Source organism: Anser anser, assembly GCF_964211835.1.
Source record: "Anser anser genome assembly, chromosome: 2".
NCBI classification, from domain to species: Eukaryota; Metazoa; Chordata; class Aves; order Anseriformes; family Anatidae; genus Anser; species Anser anser.
Window position 1 is genome coordinate 162,411,487 of NC_139721.1, and position 17,334 is coordinate 162,428,820.

Here is a 17,334-nt window from a genome sequence, read left to right on the forward strand (position 1 = left end):
CTGCACCATCGCGCACACGAGCGGTGAGAAAACAGCAAAACAGTAAAACACTGCTTTGTTTTTTGGAGGGGGAAGGAAGGGGCAAAACAGAACGTGCGCTAAACAGCCTTCAGGAAGGTGCAGCACAAAACAGGACTGCACTCTTTGTGACATCTTTTCCCTACCATCTGCCACTATCACCCCATAATCTACCTCAAACTGTCAGGTATAATTTTATTTTTTAATAGGGACTGTGCTTTTGGGGTTTCCATAGGAGTCTTCACACTTTGAGGTGATGTAAAAACGCAGCCTGCCACAAGTGGAAACTCATCTCTCCTAAGAGGAGCAGTCCCTGGGACTCAGACTGCCTTTTGCTGTTGATTGGTTTTTAAACCTGTAAAGATAAGTTAACTACCACCCACCCACCCCCCTTTTTTTTTCTTTCTACAAAGGGACTGAAAAAGCAGCAGTCTGATTCGATGCCAATTTGCAAATTGATTAAACATTTAGTCTGAGCTACAACACGCTAACATTGTGCATCAGAACTGCGGCTGCTTAAGTCACTGTATCACTCCTTGGCAGTTAAAGGCAAAAGTAACTGGACTTGAAACTACCTGACAAATACTTATTTACAACTTTTAAAGAGTATTTAAGGCAGAATGTTTCTAAAGTTAGCAAAAAAATTAACTAGAAGAGAGGAAAAGCACCAACTTCCCATGGTGCAACCTCCTCTGAAAACAGATTTGTCCCATTAGGCGTGAAGCAGGATGGATTCCTAGCACCCACCAGACGACAGCAGGCTACAAGGTGCAGACAGCTGTGGGAAGCCCGATCAGGTGAAGGAGTTAGCTCAGCACTGAGACACGATACCCGCAGCGGCGTACCTGACGCAGGCTCTGAAGCAATGCCCTGCAGGATGGCTGCAGAGCACGGTACCACCGGGTACGGCCACACATCCGACATTCACTTTACCCTGCTCTAAGACACTGTGGCGCATCGTTAAACTTCAACAAAATATGCACATACAGCCATCGAGGAGTTATGGCCACGGCCAAAACAACGAGAGGCATGGGGGACATGAGACTCGTCTATTTTTATTTTGCTGCATCTTTGCAAATTGCTATTCAGTCACAGGGAATAAAACGTGAGACGGAGAAGAACTAGATGGGAGAAAAAAGTGAGACAGCATTGTAGAGGACTCCTTCCCCACAGACCCTATTCCATTTCGCTGAACACAGAGGAGCAGCTGCAGTGAGTGAGCGTCATCACGACGATGATACCCTACACAAGGGGAGCTTGGTGCGATTCCAGATACCTGTTCTGTGCTTACCAGGGGAAGTTTACATCATTTCTGCTCTGAAAACAAAGTTTCCCATCAAGAGTGAGAACAGTACAACAAGGGCACCTCACAGCATAAATTAGTGCACAGATTCCCTACCTTAAGTCTCCAGAAATCTAAAGCTACGCAAACGCAATGCTGCAGGCACTGGGGTATGACTAGATGAAAAAGTCCCTTGTGAAAACGTTTCGAAAACGTTTCCGATGCGCCAATAAAGCTCGTTTCCAGCTGTGTGCTCAACCCCATATGATTCTCATTTCTCACAGCTATTGGAACCAAGAAGTGCTGCAGAGCCCCGAGCTGCAGGAGCTTGCACGAGGGAACACGCACACGGCACGGCCTTTATCCAGCGCAGCAAGGCCCCGGCCGAGCAGAGAAGAACCCTAAGGGCTGCCCCAACGGCAGAAGAAGTCCATTCCCAGTAAAGGTCCTTTACTAGGAGCTGTGCCCACGCACCCACCCTGCTCGCGCTGCCTTGGGAGGAGTCATCTGCCAACCACCCGTGCCTGCGTGGGTTTAGGATCCGTGGGTTTAGGGTCTATTGCAAGCTCACCAGCAGGACCCAAAGCTGTTGCGCTGCTTCAGTGCGCCAGCATCCTGACTGCAGCTCCGCACCCGCAGGTCGTGCTCCCAAATACTGAGTCACCACCAGTGAGGTCTGGCCAGGGGGTGGGAAGGGGATGAGAGCAGCCCCAGCGGAACAAGGAGCCGTATGCACAGCTCTGCCCCGTGCTGCCCCGCCTTCGGGGACTTCCCAGTCTGCAGCCCCCAGCAAGCGGCACTCCCTCCTGCTGCATTTACATTTAGAAGCTGTTTCGGTTCCAAAATGACTGATGAACTCTTCTCCCCCTCCATTTTTAAGACAAATTCCAAGAAGGAAGATAAGTATCTTACGCTGTCTCACAGCCAGCTGCATTATTATTTTTTTTAAACAGTTCTCAGCGTTTCACCCACAGACAGAAATAAACCGTTTGAATTTGAGTTGAACAGAAACTTTCTGGCTCCCCCTACGCGCAGAGACTGCGTTTCGAACTGGAATCAGGCTCTGGCTTGCAAAGCTCTCAAGGACAACAGATAATCACGGACTGGTGAGAAACCAAAGGAACAAAACAACTACTACAACTTGAGGAACAGGAGCTCTATTTTTCAAAGTCAACTTGGACAGAATCAAACTCCTTTTGTTTCTGGCACGTGACTGAATTCCAGCTCAGTGAGACAGATACAACTGCCGACTCCCACAAGCAGCACGGAAAACGAAGAGCTGGGGTTTGCTCTTACTGCAGACTTCAAGCTAATCGCACGCTTTACAGCGCCGCAATTTTATCATTTTAAAAATGGGAACAGGTGGAAAGCATGAGGTTTTTCATCACCACTTGACAGCCGCTTGCAGTAAGGAAGATTGCACTGTTTCCCCAACTTTTACTGTCATTTACTACTCAAGCAGAAGAAGCACCTCTGGCCCCATGCACACCAACATCCTACTTATCAATTCATCGTACTAAGCTCTAAAATAAATAAATAAAAATATGAAGATAGAGACCATATTAAGTAAAAATGATAAGACCATATTTCATACAGATTCTTTAAAAAAACAATCAGTACGATTGCCAGAAAAATACACTGAATTCACAGGAAGCAGTTCCAGCTTACCCCACCCCAAAGAGCAGAGCCCATTTCCGAAGGGCAGCGACGAGCCGCGCCGCCGGCGCCTCTACCTGCCGCCACGCCACGACTGCACGTCCACACGGCTCCCGCAGACACGACCGAGCGAATTGCTCGGTGGTCAGCCGATCCAGCACACTTTTGTTTCAGCAAATAGTTGGGGCATTGCACAGAGACCCGTTGGTCACCAGGATGAGATCATTCCCAACAGCAAACTCTGTCAAAAAGCCGTTTGTTACACGCTGCTGCGCTTCAGAAAGTTCGCTTCGTCCCGTGATTGAAGATGGTGCGTGGAAAGGTTCGCTTGATCGTTCAGAAAATATTCAGGGTTTGGGATTTTTTTTGTTGCTTTTTTTTTGTTGTTTTTAAGTAAATATTTCTACCTCTTTAGATTTAGCATGCTTATGAAGATATTTTTAGGCAATTTTTTAAGAACATAAGGGGACGACTCCTGACTCCAACTTATCAGAGGGTTTGGGGAAGGGCTTCCCCCCCCAAGTCCAGAAGAAGTGCTTTTTAACTCTTACAGCCTCCCTTCAGTCCCTCTTTGCATCCCTTTCAAGTAAGGAAAAAGCGTCCTGAGCTGCACACAGCTGGCCTCAGGCTGCAGAACAAGAACACAGCAGCACGGGAGGAAGAGGTTGCTACAGCTCGAGGTACCCTTGCTGGAGAAGGGACGAGGAAGAAGAACAGTGCCCACACCACCATCGTCGTTTCCAAAGGAAAGGAAAACACACCTCTCGGGCTCCCCTTGCAGGAGCTCAGACACCTACTTTCGAAAGGTGGCTTCAACCAAGAGCCCGACAGGCTCCAGACAGCCGACTCCTCCATACAAACCCCAAACCCAGTGTCTGTGGTTCTGGTACCGTACCTGCCCGAGGGCACGGGCACTTGTCGTGCTGAAGATCAGCACGTTGCAGATTCACAGGGGAGGCACCCCCATGCGGGCCTCCAAAGGAGCTGACCCCACACACCCCCAGCACACAAAGCATCAGGCTGAAATACCGAAGTGCCTACAGCACCCCCGCTTTGGGTGAATGGGACCCCAGGCCTCGGAAGCTGGAAATCCTGGTTCCATTTCCTCCCCAGCCTGAGACCACCCCGACCCACGTGCCCTGTTCCGGGCAGGGCTCTCCCAGCCGCGGGCACCTCGCGCGGTGCAGCAGCTCCTGCAGGGCAGCTGGGCCAGGAACGGGGAGTTAGAGGCACGCGAGCAGCCAGAGCATCTGCCCGTCCCTCCTAGCTGAGCGCTCGAGGCTTTTACTTCTGCTTCAAGAACTGCTTCGGTTTTATGCAAGAGGCTTGCTGGGTAAAATCAGAAGTAATCCTACGGACATAAGCCAGACCCCATGAGCCCTGACACCCGAGCATCCTATTCCCTGCTCCGCAGCCGAGCATGCCAACGTCTGAGCCTCCTTCCAGACCTCCCCTGGTATTTTCCTCCAGTGCAGGCGAATTCTCAGCTCAGCTACAAGAAGCAGAAGAGAAGCAGATGCAGAATTACAGTTTGCCACTGCATAGCGCAAGTGAAACAAATCAAGACGCAGCAGCATTTATTAACAGCTGGATCACAGGAATTCAGAACAAAGACAAAACCGAGACGCCATGCAGTATTTAGGAATCGGGTGCAGCTCCGGTTATACTCTGTGACTGAACCAATCCCGCAGATCTCTCGCGAGGCACAGGCTGCCTGTTCTCAGCTCACTTCCCAGAGGCAGATAGAGATGCTTCCGAAAGTTTCACCCTGTGGTTGGTTCGTTTCTCCTCTCATCCAAGCATCTGCTGCCTGCAGCTCACTCGCCGCAGCCTTTCAGCTTCAGCTAGAAGGAATGAGCCAATTAACCTGGAGGTTACACAAAGAAATTGGAAAGCAGGCGGCCTTTAATCAGACCAATCCAGCCAGCATCTCCAACACTCAATTTTTTTATTTTTTTTTTAAAGAGGAGACTGAAAAAGTCATTTAGTAAAAGCTAGTTAAGATAGAGACCAAGTGACAGGCAGTCTCCAGATAAGAAATATACAGGATTTGAATCAGAATCCCCCAAAACACAGGGTACATCTCTGTTTAGTAGATGAAAGTGGTCCCCTCGATATACACCACCCCCCTTTTTGGTATTACATTTCTGAGAAGTGTAACAGAGCTTTCAGGTAGAGCTTCTGGCTCCTGTACTTTGAAAGACTAAAAGAAAGCCTCTCAGAAGAGATAAGCGGTGACACGGGGGCAATTAGCATGACATGCAAGCTACAAGTTTGATAAAGCGTGCCAGGAGGACAAAGGTAACGGTGGTAACCAAAGATAACTCTGCGATTTGGAGATGTAGGGACTTTTCACCTATGGGATTTCTTCACTAAGACCAGCACCTGCCTGGCTACGGGTTATTCACCCCCAGGAATAAAGGCATTTCTGCAGCAGCAGGTCAGTGCTGGCCGTGCAGACAGACCGAAGGAGCCATGTCACACACCTGCATGGCGCACAGAACCACGCTGCTCACGGCAGCACCTGAAGCTCCAAGGCCAGCAGGAGCGGGGCAGCACACGTTTATCCCTCACCCGAGCACGGAAAGCCAGAGGTTTAACAAAGGACACCAAAAAACAAGCTATGGCATAAATATATGCAGACAAGCCTTCTGCCCAACCTGCTGTGGTTCTGACACCGATACCTGCCCCCCACGTGCCGTGGGAGCGGGCAGAGTAACGCGGCCCTGCTGGCTTACAGAGTCCCAGCTGCCACCGCTTACTGCGCCCCGCTCCTCTGCTCTTCGTGCTAAGATGCTTGCACCCCTCTGCCCCCAATACGTGCCATGTGTGTCACACACGTAGTTAGTGGGTTTTTCCACCCCCAGTCCCCCAGAAGAGCTCAGGCTTGAACCTAAAGCCTTATCAGGAGTGCTGAAAGAACGGCTTTGGAAGTCCGGTATCAGTAAACATGAAGAGTCGCTGGCGGACGCACGCCTTCCCCTTGGAGTTTGACCCAGCAACAACTTCCAGCTTAACCCGAAGCTTACATTGCTGAGGTAATCACATCCAGTCAGCTGGAGTTTGAAAACTGAAATAACTTAAGGACAAAACAGGGTAGGCAAGTCACCTCCTAAGTGACTTGGTAACCCGGGAAGTGGCTTTTCTTTAAAAATTTAGCAGGGAGAGCAACGCTACCCGAGCCTTTCTGCACAGGCTGGGTCATGCACTCGCGATCAGAGACTATTTCTGTTCCACCTTCCTGTTCCAGAGGATTGTTTATAAGCCTGTTTGTTTTACTCCTCGGTTTATAAATCGTGAAGTCTTTTTTAAGCAACACCGCAACTTGAGAAAAAAACGCTTTTTACAGTTCTACGATCAAGATGCTCCAATGCATTTCAACTCTGATTACCTGTTCTATGCACGCGTTGTGTTGCCCTCTTCTCATTTGCAAATTAAACATTGTGCTGAACTCGCTTATTAGAACGCAGTTGTGAGGATAACTCCCACCGAAGTTTTGATGAGATAAGGACACGCAGCATGTCAGCCTCAATCTCCCTCTCGGCACTCAATAAATTCGCATTTCTTCCATTAAATGACCAAAAGTGAAATTGCTGCGCAGCATAAATGCCTACTGCAAAATTTATAACGCGAACAAATGTATTTAAATCCTATATAGATTTCAAGAGCGAGTTTTGCACTGTATAATTTTCTGTCCAGTTCACGTTCAACCATGCGATTACATCAGCACCTCAAAATGATATTAGGAGATGTGACGCCTGCCAGGGAATTTCATTTGGGAAATGTAACAGGCACAGTCAGCATATTTGCCTGCTGAAAAATAAGGCTACGGACAAATTACATAGCAGAGAAAAACAAACATACCCCAGGCCCCGAGGAAGAAAAAGGTTTTATTTCCATCACTTTGGCATTTTCAGCCTTTCTTCAGGCACGCCACAGAGGGAAAGCGGCCGGGGGGCCTTTCAGGAACAGACCGACCGAGGCGAGCGCCTTCTCGGCGGGATCCAGCGCAACCAGGACTCGGATCTCAGGGAGCCACACGCCCCTGGAGTCACAGGGCGATCCGCGGGTATTCAGCTCCTACCAGCACAGGACGCGGTGCTGCTTTCACTGCGATAGGCGATCGACCACGCCAAGAACATCTCTCGGCATGCTCTGCTCCCACTCCCCAAATGGGGTTTCTTTAAGGGGAAGGAAAGGATCCCAGAAGAAGGGTTGGTCTCAGCTAAGGCTCCAGCCCGGCTGGCCAACACCTGCAGGCTCCGGCTTTGAGCTGTAACCCTCCCACTGGGCTCACTGCACCTACAGAGCCTCGTCCTTCCTCTTCCCCCTTCCACCCAGGAAGAGACGGTGCAGGGAAGAGGCAAAGCAACCCTTAAGAGCACCCCACGGCCAGGGGGCTTACCAGCACACCGGGGCTCTGCCAGAAATCTCCACGGGTTGATCTCAGACCGCACCGCACCCCCAAGAGCTGTAAGTGTGAAAACACGACGTTGTGTTGTGGGTAACACGTGTGCCACCAGCCCAAGATTGCGGCCCACGAGAAGCAAATTCCCCCGGTTTCCTGAAGACGCCACTGAATGTCAGCACTGTAACACAGGTTACTGAGGAAGCAGGAAAGAAACGGAAATAGGAACCAAATTAATTGTCGTTCTGTTCCCTCCTCCCCAGGCCTGTACTCTTGGAGGCACGGTCAGCTACAACGCAGAACAAAACAGGAGAACAAGACACAAATAACAAACACAATAAACAAGAAAACAGAAAATCTCATTACTCGAAATGTAAGTATCTGGAATTAATCAGTCTTAAGCTTCTTTAGCAGAGCTGTACACAAACCCCCACCAGCAACACTCCGCTTTAAACCCAGGGGAGCAGCACCCCTGCAGGACGGGTCCCGGCACAGAGCACCGCGTGTCGCAGACGGATTTGGGCTCAGGAGGGGAGCGCTGGGCGAGGCAGCGTGCTGCTGCTGCCAATGCTGCTGCGGTGCCAGGCCTGGCCAGGCAAAGCTGCCCCCAGCACTGCCAGGGGGCTCTGGGAACAAAACGTGGGCAGAAGGACGGAGCCCCTCGTTCTGACACTACCTCGGGGCAGGGAACTGCCACCCAAGCGCACAGTCACTAAGAAATACCCTGCACTTGGGTCTTCGAGTCAAAAAAGCAGAAGCCACCATGGCTCTCCTAGATGGTCAAGCTCAAGGCCACGTTACTCTGACAAATCACAGCAGCTTCTTCGAGGAGATTACAGGCAGTTTGGCAGGAGCTAGCTTAAGAGCCCTAGACGCACCGTACAGCTTCGTCCTTCATAACTTAACCCCCTTCCTCCGCTCCGAGCTGGGCACTCCCTCACTTAGCTCCTCAAATGTTTTCCTCTCACTTCCCAAAGAGCATTCAAGTCACTGGTGCGCTCCCGAGCATAACTTTCTATTCTCTTTCCTGACAGTCAATTACCAAAATAACTCTTCTATCCTCCCAGCGTCACTTTTGGACCATTTCCTACTCTCATTATATAACCAGGGACCTCTACTTTAAAAGGAAATCTCATTTTATCGCAAGAAGTCGGTCCCCCAGGGGAAAAATATTAGAGACGTCTGCAGCGCGTTTAAAAAAGACATGGCATCAGCTGATGCCAGCCGGAGTTAAGATTTTTAGAAGCGCTGTATTAAGTTACGTGCTCCGATCAGCCCTCGAACAGCCTTCTTGAAAGGTCTTCGAAGCAAAAATAAAACTACCCCACACGCAATGAGCTCAGATGGCCCACGAACAGGCTTCGGTGGGCAAGAAACGCAGGTAACAAGGGAAACAGCAGCACGGGCCAGGCATGAGTCGGGCCGGTAGGGCGCAGATGGAGGGAAGGAGCAGCAGAGCACCCCGAGCACAGACGCAGCTCATGGGGGTTCAGCGGAGACCCAGATCAGCGCATTAAAACTAAAGGCTTTCATCAAACGCGTAAGGAGATTTACTGCACAATCCGGCCATCTCCTGCCAGCCGACAAATTCAGCTGCTCCCGGCTAGTGCCACCCCAGCCGCGCACTACCCCCCCCCGCGTGCCCCCCTACCTGAGCGCGGTTCTAGCACACCGCCAGCACAAGGGAGCAGTGGACTGAACGAACACAAACCCTAGGGAAGGTCCCTCTCCAGCAAGGGCTCGGGTCAGATGTGGAGGAAGCCCCTGGGAGCTGCCTGCACACACACACACGTGGCCGTGCCCATCGGCATGGCCTTTGGGCGGTACCAGCCACTCGTGGCCGCTTGGCGAGCTGGCAACCTCAGCTTGGAATCGTTTCCCACCTTCATGGGGTTCACGTTTTTATCGGAGAAGGAAATCTCCCAGAAGCTGCCAGTAAAAGAACACAATACATCAAAATAACATCATGAGTTAAAGAGTTGGTATAGTTTTAAGACGATGACGACGACCACTGATGCAAGCAAGAGAACAGCTGACCAATTTTTTTTTTTTAAAACCCTCATTGCCACCTCCTGCATTAAAGCCTCGGTTCTCAAATAAGCGTACAGTTTACTGGACACATTTGGCTTGCAGCAGCCAGGCAACGCCATACGCTGTATTCAGATAAATAATCATTACTGGTAGCAAAACAACCATTATATTTAAGTGGAAATTAAACCTGCAAATGTCAGTTTCAGGCATGTTATAGAAGCCCTCCTTAAAAGAGAATTCCCAAGCTGAAAGTAGGTTGGACCAAAAGCAAATAAGCCAGGGTTACATCAAGGCAGTGCTAATGCAGATATACATCCCTATAAATCCAGGCAGTCATTCACCAATTACACCAATGCAAGCTACTAAGAGGGTCACCCTGGGACAAATATGTAATCCCCAATGTGACACTTGATCCTATTGCCCTACATGCTCTGCCCAAATCCCAATGCATAACAAAAAAAGTACGTTTTACTCAGAAGACCGGTTTAAAAAAAAAATCCGCTCCTCGGAAGACAAGAGAGATATCCCTTAACTTTCATCTTGTAACCGCTTAAACGGGTGGAAGCACAGCCTAAGAAAAAACAATACGTGTGCTTTACACATAAAGCTAGCCTGAAAAAAGTAAGACCGACGATGACGTGCGCTGCTTTATATATAAGCTCCATTTTACGTAACCCGTTTGCATTTGAGCCGCCCACCGCCCTCTACGCAGGGCTCCCATCGTGGCGGTGTCCCAGCAGTCCCCCGAGACACGGGTGCCACGCGTGAGGACGTGTCACCCCCAGGCCACCTAAGGGCTACCAGCCTCAGACGCGAGGTGACGACGTCCTGCCGCCCCGTCCGGCTGGAAGCTTCTGGCACTGCTGGCGGAGGTGGAACCATCCTGCGGCCTCAGCAGGAGCACGGGCTGCAAGCACCAACTGCACTGCTGACCCGACGTCTCCTCCAGGGCCTCAGAGCCGTTTTAAAGGTTTCCTCTCACATCCCACCCTGCTCTTCGGAGGCTTCTCTCTGCCTTCTCAGGGATAACGTCACATATGCTAAAGTTTTTGCTTTATTATCAGAGTAACGCTTCTGAAGCTGTGCATCAATAGCTCATCTCGTGACTTTCTATTGCATCCTTAAATACATTTAAGTTAGTGCTGCATATATGCATCACTTTAAAATCCACAGCTCCTGCTAAGTTCGAAGTCCAAATCATCTCTTAACATCTAGAACCCTTTTTCTAACTGCTTTCATTTCATGACCAAAACAAGAAACCATCTGCTGCCACCACAAGAGTCAGAGGGAAGGAAAAGCCTGTGACTCAGTTCTTTGTCTCATTCTTTACCTCTTATGTCTGCAGCATCCAATTCGAAGCCTCTGCTGCAGCTGGCTTGGGGATTTTTGTCTCTGCTCCTCCACAGTTTTGACGTCTCCAATTACTTTTACTATTAAGTAGTAAAATATGCAAAAGAACTTCTTCACGGTGAGGGAGCACTGGGACAGGCTGCCCAGGGAGGTTGTGGGGTCTCCTTCCCTGGAGATATTCAAGGCCCGTCTGGACGCCTACCTGGGCAGCCTGCTCTAGGGAACCTGCTTTGGCAGGGGGTTGGACCCGATGAGCTCTGGGGGTCCCTTCCAACCCCTACAGCTCTGTGACTCAGTGATTAATTAGGTATCCATGGGCAGCAGGACGCCTGCTCTGAGATCCCCTAAGACCGGTGCAGATAGATGCAGGAGCATCTTAAAAACAAGCACCATGCCCAACACAACTGCGGTAGAGAACCAGCTGCTGCGGAGCCAGGAGACTGACAGGAGAACACCCAAGGTGAAACGGGAAGAAGCCCGGAAATGGATGAGAGGAAAACCCCCATCAATGGCAACAACCCCAACTCGAGATCCGGGCGCTTGTCGCTAAGACATCTCGCCCCACCCAGAAGAACTGCGCTGCAGACAGTAACGACGTTACAGGCAGGAGTGGAGCACACAGCCCTGCTACAAGCAGGGCTAACAATCACTCACACGTACAAACGCTTTCTGTAGGCTTTCCGACGGAACACATCCGTGGTTTTGGACGCTTTGCCCCACTCCTCCCCAGGCCTTACCTCCGCAGGGCTCGCAGCCACGCCGCCGGCAGCACTCCTCCACCTGCTTCCCACGGCACAGAGCCAGGTCGGTGCCTGCCCGCATCCCCTTCTCCGCCGGTTCCTTCTGCCTCCCCTTTAACTGAGTTACGGGCCTCCTAAAAATAGTTCGAGAAATCCCACCTGGCCATAACCCACTTCACAGCACGCACGGTTACAGCGCCGCAGAGAGCCCGACAAAAAGCTGCAGCCTCAGAGCGGTCCCGCTACAGAACGGGCACCACGATACGGGAACAAACCCCGGCGGCACGCCGCTGGAAGGACAAACGGCCGGGGCGCCCACGGCACGGAGCTACGGACGGACCTCCCGCAGCGAGCGCGCAAGTGGCGGGCTGGGGGAAGGGAAGGAAAGGGACAAGGAGAGTGACAAGAAGCGAGAGCACGCGCCTGCTTCCCCCAGGAGCATTTTAAGCACGTCACAAACCCCAGCTCGGCCGCACGTAGGGCGCGCTGCAGGCATCGGGTGGGGGTTCAGAACCCCGTGGGCAGGGGGTCCCCAGCACCACGACTGTCACTGCCGGGTCTGAATTGATCCCCTATTCTAGGGCTTCAAGAGTCCTAACAGGAGTACGTAAGCACACTTTGAAATTCATCTGATAAAAGCTCCCCCACTTTTACTTTGTCTAAAGCAAGCGTCAACACCCTGCGCTGGGCTGAGAAGCGGCTTTCCAGGATGATGTAGCCCCAATGCAATTTTACCGAAGGAACAATGACTCACTCCCAGGCGGAATGCGGTGGAAACGTATGACCTAATGCTCTGAAAGAAGCTTGCTTTTTCAAAAAGAAACAGCTTCAGTACGTACAGTATCTTCCCAACAGCTAACGTTTTAAGAAGGGAGTTTCTGCACAACGGAGCTTACAAAATTACCTCTTTTTTTTCGGCACGTTTCAGCTGTACCTAGGCTGAGCGGCTTTTGACAAGGACTACCCGCACGCAGCCCACCGAGCCTTAATTTCAGTCGAAGGCTGCACAACCGCAGCCCTGCGTGACCCTGCTGCCCCACGCTGGCCCTGCCTAGGCCGGGGCAGAGCCAGCAGGAGGGAGGCGCCGCCCCAGCACCCGGCGCGGACGGAGGCGTTACGGCAACGTGCTAGCGCTCACCCGGTACCAAACATTTGCAAGCTGCGAGCACTCGACTGACGAGCAAGACAAGCCTACTTCGTGTTGAGCTGGATTCCTAGCAGCGTTGCGGGGGATCCTCTATCCACCAGAGGCTGCTTTTACGACTGACCAGCCAGCAGCTGTACGGCTTACTAGAGTTACCTGGCACAAGGAGGCCCAGAACAACCGGAGGGATTTCAGCGCGCAGCGACCATCCCTCGGGTTTGGCCCTGCATTGTTCCCCATCCCTCACGAAGACTCCAGACAAAAGGGGCAGAGCGTGGGCGGAGAATCGGAGTTGGTGACACAGCCTAATCAGGATCTCAATCATGCTAATGGATGTGATTAACTGCATACTTCTCCTGGAAGCTTCCTGCAGCTGCACAGGAGCAGCCTGATAGCCAGAACTGCACGAGGGACCTGCTCAGCCCACGTTAATCTCCAGCTACACCATGTGTGGCACGTCACCCAGGGTGCGGGGATGCACCTAATGCTCAGCCTTAATTCCTCCCACACAGCGAATCTTCCCCCATGCCAACGCAGTCAGCTGGGGCAGGCTGCACAGACTCCGGACCTGTTTGTGCCGACGTTTCTCCCCAGAAGCACGTCGCTGCTCCGCGAGGCTGGAAGCCTCACCTTCGCACACGAAGCCGGGACAAGGCCTGCTGCACTGCACAAACGGGCCTCAATCACGCAGCTAAAACTGATTTTTTTTTTTGCTAGTTTTGTCCAAGTCACAAGGACACGGCTAGCTTTCCTTTGGAGTTAGCATCTTGCCACCTCTTACGAGGGCTCCTAATTCAGTGGCTGCCACTCTGGGGGAAAAAACTCCGAGAGGAGCCAGACAAGGATGAAAGAAGCAACAAGAAATATGCTTTTTTTTTTTTTTTAAACAGCGAGGTGCTTGGGTAGGCAGGGAAGAAGTCGGGCCCTTCCCTCCCTGTTCCCTCAGGCAAGTAACCCACCGGCCTCCCACCCGCCAGCAGAAGTTCCAAGGGAAGGACGCGTACTTTGGAGCTTCACCGCGCCATCGCTCACATACGCGTCCCCTCTGCATTTAGGTAGCAGACCTGCACCCCCCAGCACCACCTCCACCTCCCAGCACCACGTGCCTCCTGTGTTTTGCAGGGCAACAACTGCAGACGCTGCTATCAGCAGCTGTTTGGACAACACAGGCATCCCAGGTGCTGTCGTACATGCCTGAGACTAAACTTGTTTGGGAACAGACCTGCCCTCCCCAACAAACCCTGCACACTCTGATTTTTATTTTATTATTTTTTTTTAGAGCTTAAATACTGCTCCAGCACCACACTGGTGACTGTCCATAGTCCTTTGGGTTTAGAATTCCAGCACAGCTTGAATATCACAACACTCTGAAATAATTTGGAACATTTATAGCTTCAAACTGTATCAAGGAGCCTCCCCGTGAACAACACAGAGCACCAGTGTGAGCCAGAAGCATTGCGCTTGTATTGTTAGCGAGTTAAAAATCGCATAACATCCACAGCAACTGATTTCGCTGACCTTTCCATCCCACGAGAAATTCTTTTACATGTGCAAAACACCAAGTCATGAAATTGGCTTCTGAGATGTAGGAGGCTGCAGAAGGCCACGGCTGGGGACAGGAGGGCGAGCTGGACGAGCCCACCTGCACACCTAATTCACACGGGCTGCACTTTGGCAGCCTGGCTTTTATGCCACCCCCTCAAGGAGCTGATCCAAAGTACATTTACACCCTTCCCTCCGGCAGATGAACTCTGCAGCAGGGGACAGCAGCGACGACAGCTCAGACCCAGGCTGCTCTGCCACCGCCCTGCAGGCTGTAATCGCAGAGCCTGGCGTTTCTCTGGTCTACATTTGAGTATGATCTGAGTATGATCTAACCTGCCTCCGAGGAGATACGAAAAAGAAAATGAGTTTGATAGCACTGTTAAGACAGGAGGAAGCCATACACACAGGCATTTGACTAAGTAAGAGATTCATCTATTTTAGCTGGGACAGGAAGTATAAACACGAAGCTACAGGAAATAACTCTGCCTTTCAGAGCAGTATCAGCTTCTTCCAGTTTGCATTTGAAACTCCAGAAGCACACACACAAAATATATTTTCACTGTCTACAATCAGACTGGCAACAACACGATGAGTAACATGCCTCAAGCTCTTAAGTTTCCGAGGAGGAGACCTGGGTTTTATCTTCAATCTCCGTCGAGACTGGCAAGATAAATTATTTGGGATTTTTCGGACTAGAACACGGTACAACTATACTCTATTTGTCTTTTAAGTAGCCACCACTTTCATTTGAATTGCAAGTAGCTCGAATTCATCTTCACAGATTCATACCCTGTCTGACCAGTGGTTTCCCTTAGTCATAGGTTTGGCATATATCAGAATTTGGAAGTCTGCACATCAGTGTATGTGGAGACAAATGCAATTTAAGGAGCAGTTATTAGCTGAAGATAATGAATAGAGAGTTTATTAAACAGCAGGTGAGCTGAAGAATAGCAGACAAGAACAAGAAAAGCACCAAGCGATAGGTACAAACTAGTCCTGAACTCCACAAGAACTCAAATTTGTTTTAATGGCTCAGATTCATTTATTTCTAGGGAAGAGAGGCAACCACTAAAACACAACAGGGGTTGGGACCTCAATTATAATTACTGCTCCTTTCACTAAAATTAAGGCTGAGTCAGCCCTTTCTACTGACTCGAGAGGGATATGTAATTTATTTGTTTAAACTGAGTATTCATCAGACTTCATAAAACAAGCTTAAGAATGGAAATCAAGTCCTACCCCAACCTCCACGCAGCCTTACCTACCGCTCCTTTGAAAAACAAAAAGTTGTTCCTATTTCCATGGTGGTTCTGCTGACCAGGCTGTCTTGTGCTCGCGCTGCTGAGGGGCAGGTGGGTGGTGGAGGGCGTTTAACGCCACGATAGGACAAGTTCACTTTGGTATTTAAAGCCTAAACTTAACTGGCAAACATCCTTAGAAGTTAGATGAAGGAGCACTCTGAACCAAGTACCTGAGAGGCAGCATTGCCACCTGTACGTGGGACTTCCCAGCACCACAAGGCACGGCGTATGCAGATACCAGAATAAATCCACGCCGCTTTCAATAGCTTCTGGGAGCTCGCCCTGCGATTACTCACCTCCCTGTCTCTTTCCTCCACTCGCTACGATGCCCACAACCCACTGAGACAGAGCAGAGGGCAAGGGCGGGAGCGAGGCACGGGCCCACAGCACCACACCGCTCGTAACCCTCAAAGCTTCCCGCAGACAAATTGGAGATGTGCTCCAACAAGTTGCCCAGATAACCCGCATGGGGAGGTCCTGCAATTCCCAGCGCCAAGCTGCGGCGTTCAACGCTCCCCGGAGCCAGCCCGAGGATCACGGGCCAGCAGCACATGAACCGACTGACAGAGTCGTTAGCTTTTAAGAAACTACCCGATAAAGCCAGATATTAAGCGCTTAGCGAGTACCCCCTGCCGTAAGCACACCACCAGCAGGCCTCCCGTTTGGTCCTTGCAGGCGAGGGACTGGATCCTCCCCTGACACCATCCGAGGACTCGCTGGGCACCCACAGAGCTGTGCCAATGGCAACGCCGGGCTCTGGCTGAGCTTTAAGTGCCACGATCTGCAAGTCACTGACACCTCTTTGTATTATTTGATCTTTCCCTGGTGTCATTTCTGCAGAGACACAGAACAGATTTAATAACACCCGTGTCCTTCAGCCTTAGAGTCGATCGCATTCACAAGCATCAACCATTCTCCCTTTGGGCTAATTATTTCTCGCTAAGGTGTCATTATTTCACAAAGAAAACAGAGCACGTTGCAGCCACTGCAACGGAAAGTCAATTAAGCTATTTTTAAAATTGAGCAGTCCATCTCATCTGATCTGAGGAGGGCAAGAAGCCATGAATCCTCCGAAATGCGACTAAAAGGAGAGTCAGAAGCCTCATCGGTTCTCATAAGTCCCCCCCTTTCCGCCTGCCTAAGTGACTACTTGGCTGGGCAAAACTGCTTTATCATAATGCTATTACAGCCTTGAACATTGTTGAATTATTTTTTATCTTCCTCAAAGAGAAAGTTAATCGAGTTACAGCAGAACATTATATAAGGCCGGTACAGCATACAATACCAGATGGAATAATTAAGGCCTAACAAAGAGGAAATAAGTTTTACAGTTGGAGAACTCCAGCGCAGGCAGGCCTGTCCTTTCAGTTTGCAAAACGCAGCTACGGCAGCGTCAGACTGAGCGCCCTGCGGAGGGAGGCACCGCGCAGGGCTTGCTAGCCCACAAGCTGAAACGTTAGAAAAGTGCTTAGACGTCCACTGCACTACTCGAGGAGCCTTTCGGATGCACTGCTGGAGCTGCAAGCTGGGCAGAACCCCGTTCATTAAATAGAGAAGTCCGCCTTCACAAGAAAAAGAAGACTCATTTACCTTATGTTTTAAAGTTATTTGTTAAACCGGTGTAGGAATCAGTGGACAGAAAGAAAAGAGGAAGCAACCGAGACTTATCAGCAAACACCTAGGAAGGATTTTATCGTATATATATATAAAAATAAGTAAGAGCCAGCTTTGATACGCTTGCAGACCGCGCATTTCACACCCACCGTGGCAGAATTGGGGGTTACCCCAACGCACTCTGCCCCCAGCCAGATCAATGCGGGGGGGGGTGGGGGTGGGGGGGTGGGTGTCTGTCGGCGGCA

The 17,334-nt window shown here is 50.7% G+C and overlaps 1 protein-coding gene across 30 annotated transcripts in view; it reads right to left on the reverse strand.

Annotated features, from left to right (window-relative positions):
* The window catches only part of MAP4 (microtubule associated protein 4), a 158,078-nt gene that overhangs the window by 139,981 nt on the left and 763 nt on the right, over positions 1 to 17,334 (reverse strand). The window contains exon 1 of one of the 30 annotated variants that reach the window (XM_083826265.1): positions 11,483 to 17,037. The exons of 28 other annotated variants lie outside the window; for them this stretch is intronic. The gene's annotated coding sequence lies outside the window, so the exon portion shown is untranslated. Of the gene's footprint in view, positions 1 to 1,871; positions 2,884 to 11,482; positions 17,038 to 17,334 lie in introns of those variants that run through there. One more of the 30 variants, XM_083826276.1, reaches the window with a different exon arrangement.